The sequence below is a fragment of the Juglans regia genome, chromosome 10 (genome assembly GCF_001411555.2).
Source record: "Juglans regia cultivar Chandler chromosome 10, Walnut 2.0, whole genome shotgun sequence".
Lineage (NCBI taxonomy): Eukaryota > Viridiplantae > Streptophyta > Magnoliopsida > Fagales > Juglandaceae > Juglans > Juglans regia.
The window spans coordinates 10,521,323-10,525,996 of NC_049910.1; positions in this window are offsets into that span (position 1 = coordinate 10,521,323).

Consider the following 4,674-nt stretch of genomic DNA (forward strand, 5'->3'; position numbering starts at 1 on the left):
CATGCAAGTTTTGGTTTCTAATTTTGCATGCAGTAAATAAACCCAAGTTGTTAGTGAAAAATCATCTACAAGAGTCAGAAAATACTTGGTTCCATCATAGGCAGATATTGAACATGGGCCCCAAATGTCAACATGATCTAGATAAAAAATGGAAGTAGACTTGTGATGGCTGATAGGAAAAGAATTTTTGTGTTGCTTAGCAATAGGACAAACTGAACAAGGAGAAATTTTACTAACATTGAAATTGTCTTTTACATTTGAATCATCAATCAAAACTAATCTAGAATTTGAGACATGACCAAGGCGACAATGCCAAAGGTCAGAACTACTACTACTAGTCATGACAGAAGCAGCAAAAGGTTTAGAGTTAAAGGGTAAGAAAGATAAGGCTTCAGTAAAGGCATTTGGAGAGACAACCACTGGCAAGAGATGATAAAGGCTACCTTGACTTCAGCCATCCCAATCATTGTCCAGATGGAAAGGTCTTGGATGAAGCAGTGATTAGACATAAAAACCAAACAACAAGTAAGTGATTCTATTAGTCTTTTTACTGAAATTAAATTGAAAAAAAAAAAGGTACACATAAAGCATCCTTTAATAGGATGTTATCAGTGACTTGCTCATTCCCTAGATGACTAACAGCAATAGAGGTTCCATTTGGGAGTTTAACAAAGTATGAAATATTGGAAATATTTGAAGAAAAAAATGTAGTACTACAAATCATATGATTTGTTGCACCCGAGTCTATGATCCAAGGTATATCAATATGATCAATGGATTTATGTGCAAAAGAGGAAAGGGCAAAAGGAATACCAGAGATTTTGGAAGCTTTTGGCTCAGTTGTGATAGGTTGATGAATAACTTGAGCATAGTTCACAGAAAGGCAAACAGTCAAAGTATTCTTGCTTTGAAGTAAAGCCATTAGCTGCTAATATTGTGCTTTGGTGAGACTCACTCGGTTTTCTTTAATTTCTTCCTGGTTAGAATCTGAAATTAGACTCACTTGATTAACATAGGATCCAACATTCTTCCCCTTGTAAAACTTGTGACCTGGAGGGTAATCGTGCAGCTTGTAACATTTTTCAGCTACATGACCAGTTTGCTTACAATGAGTACATCTAGGCACTTGTGCATTTCCAACTTTAAAACAAGTCTCAAAGGTATGTCCCTATATCCGACAGTGGGTACAATATGGTCTGTCTCTCTTGGTAGTAGCAGGTAATTTGGAATGGTTTTTGAAAGAATTATAGGATGTGTTGGTGGCTAAGGCCATAGACTTAGGGTTTGGGAACGCAGATATGATCTGGTGGTGCTATTCTTGCTGTTGTATAAGAGAGAAAACTTTATTAACAGAAGGAATTGGGTCTATCATCATAATCTGGTCTCTAACATTAGAGTACTTACCATTTAATCCCATGAGAAATTGGATTACGTTGTCCCTTTAATATCTAGCATTCAGAATGGTTAGTTGTCCACATGTGCAAGTAGGCATTGGATCATGCACAATGAGTTCGTCCCACAGGGTTTTGAGCTTACCATAATATATGCTCACATGATCTTGTTCTTGTTGCAGACTTGCCAAGCTCCTCTTTAGCTGAAATATTCGAGGACCACTCTGCTGAGTGAATCGATCCTTGAGGTCACCAAATATCCTGAGCATCATCCACAAAGGCCACACTCGACTTCACCGTGGTGCTGATGGAGTTCTAAATCCAAGTCACAACCATGTCGCTGCATCACTCCCATGCATTGAATAAGGGATCCTTAGATGAAGCAGGTTTGAAGAGGTTGCCATTGATAAAACCTAGTTTATTCCTTACTCTGAGGGCCCGTCGCAAGGCTCAGGACCAAGTCACATAGTTTTCTGATGTAAGAAGGTCAGCTACGAGTGTGATGGTGGTATTGTCTCCACCATCAATTCTATATGGGTTGTTTGGATCACTGAAATTGAGGAAAGGGGAATGGGTTTTTGTGTCATCTTTGGTTTGTTCCATTGTAGAAGAAGTAAAAAGGAAATCAAGAGCAGGAAACAAACCTAGCTCTTGATACCATGTAAGAAAAGGGAAAAGAAGGCAAGAGGAGGAAAACTTTTCTTCTTTATTCGATTCAATCGTCTACTTTGTTGAATGTTATGGCTATGATGACGAGATCCAAATATAATAAATATTGAAGGATGTTGAGAAGATAAATAGATTATTATTTGTGGCTGGGATCCTCGACTCCCGATATAAGTTGGTTATTGTAGAATTTTGGATTAGGGACGTCCTTGGTGATGAGAAGTCTGATCAGTTTCTTAGAAAGCTGAAATGTGATATTGACGAATTATATAGCCATTACAACAGTAGTGATCAGTCTTCAACCGAAGGTGGTAGCTCCTCATGCCTGACCAACTCGACATGTAACACTCGGACCCAAAATTTGTTTGGTTGGGTACTTAACAGTTTTAACCTAATATATATATATAGAAAGTTTCCAGATTTATGTTTTCGGGTGTGAGGTTTTCTTTTTGGGTTATGTTTTTAATAAATGGTCTTGGTTTAATTTTACTTAAGAAAATACATGATTTTTTTTATAATGATAACAATAAAGATTTGTAATATGGTATTAGTACTATTATATTGTTTTTAATATATTTTTAGAAGTAAAATGTACTGCAAGACTTTTATTTTGAACTCTTTAAAGAGAGACTAATTAAGTCTATTTTAATTAAATGTTATTTTTGCTTTGTCTACTTTAATAGATTTTTTATATAATTATGTTACCCAATTTTATAATTTGATCTCATTAGTAAATAAGTCAGATTTTGTGTTTTCTTCGAATTGATTATTGGAACATTGATGAATTTAGAAAATGTAACAATATTTTAGAATTACATGAAGTTAGGTTTTTTGAAGAATTAAAATAGATTATTTTAGCATCTTAGGCTTAAAATTTTGAAGAAATATTATGTTATAGATGACAATTTATAATTGTTCGACATTTTGAAAAAATTTCTAAAAAGTTAAGAAGTACAGGTAAGCAGGGTTCCTATGCTAGACTTTGCATTAAAATAAAATGAGCTAAGGTTGAATTTTTAGAAAATATACATATTTGGTTACGAAAAGAAATTTGAACTACCTCAATTATTTGTTATGCATTACTCATGAGATTTTTTTTAAGAAGAAAGTATTTTCTGTCATGACTGGTGTAGACATGAGTTTATTTTTTATATTTTGTTTCTGAACTTTGCAAAAGAGAGCGAATATGAAATTTTATACATAAATTATATTTTTTTGTGATCTGATTCTGTTGTGTTCTGATTCTGTTCAGTACTCTATTTTGATAAGATGTGGCATCTGAAAATCTTTTGGCATGACTATCTGGTTCTACATCTGATTCTGTTATGCTCTGTTTAGCTAGAGACCCTACCACAGAAGTTTTACATGCCTTCTGTTCTGATATGATATGGCCCTGCCACAGGGAAGAATAATTGTATTCTGTTTTAGCTCTGATATGCATCTGTTTGGTTATCCGCAAATGCACAACCCTATCACGGAGTTTAAACATGGCATTTGTTTTGATATGATGCTCTGATATGATGATGATGATGAATTAGATATGTTATGCCAAAGTACTTTGGAAAATTCACATTTTGTTTCTGCTTAGTTAGCTACAGGAGTTTGCACAACCTTATCACGGGGGTTAAACATGGTATCTGCTCTGATATGCTAAGATAAGATGTGATGTTTCAGTTTATGCTATGCCAAAGGGATTTTGATTATGAATATTTTCAAACTTTCGCTCTGATGTTTTGATAACATGTTTTGTTTTCGCACTCTAAAAAAATAAAAATGTTTTGTTTTGCATTCTGATCTCTGTAAATGATCATATTTACACACTAGTATATGTTTTCTGTTTACTGAGTTGTTGATAACTCACTCCTTATCCCCACAACATTTTTTCAGATGATTTTGAATAGGTCAGCTAAAGATCAAGACAATGGAGCATGGGTGAGATGATTATTTAAGCATTGTGGATTACTCATAAGAAGATTTCTGAGAATTGGCGGATTTTATTAAGAGATTTTGTAGTATTTTGATGACTTTATATTTTGGAGTCTGTAAATATATTGATAAAATGTGAGTTTTGAGTTATAGAGAATAACACTCCGACCCCTGCGGGAACGGGGTATTATAGTTGGTATCAAAGATAGGTTTGAGCTTCTGCAGACTATGAACTTTTGATGTTTGGATATCTTTGGGTTTAAGGAAGAAACTTCAAATTTGAGGTGTAGAATTTTAAAGAATAAGAGATGATTATGTGGAGATTTAAGGTTTTAGATTTTGCATATTTTAATGAAACAATTTTTTTGACATTTGAGATTTTAATTCCAGTAGGCGTATTCTATGGACTGTAAGAAATAATTCTGATAGATTTTAAGGTTTAGATTTTATGTTGACTTCGTGGAATGAATTTTGATTAGGAACTAGGGGTTTAAACTTGTGATATTGATGTATTAGAGGCTACATACATGTTAGGAGATTTTGTGAAATTAACTTTGGTGATTTAAAAAAAAAATGTATGGACTGGTAAAATGTGGAAGTTAGTTCTTTTTAGATGTACTTGATTGAGATACAATGTGTTTAAGATTACAAGTTGTTAGAGTGCACAGCAGAAGCGTGGCTTTGGTGACGT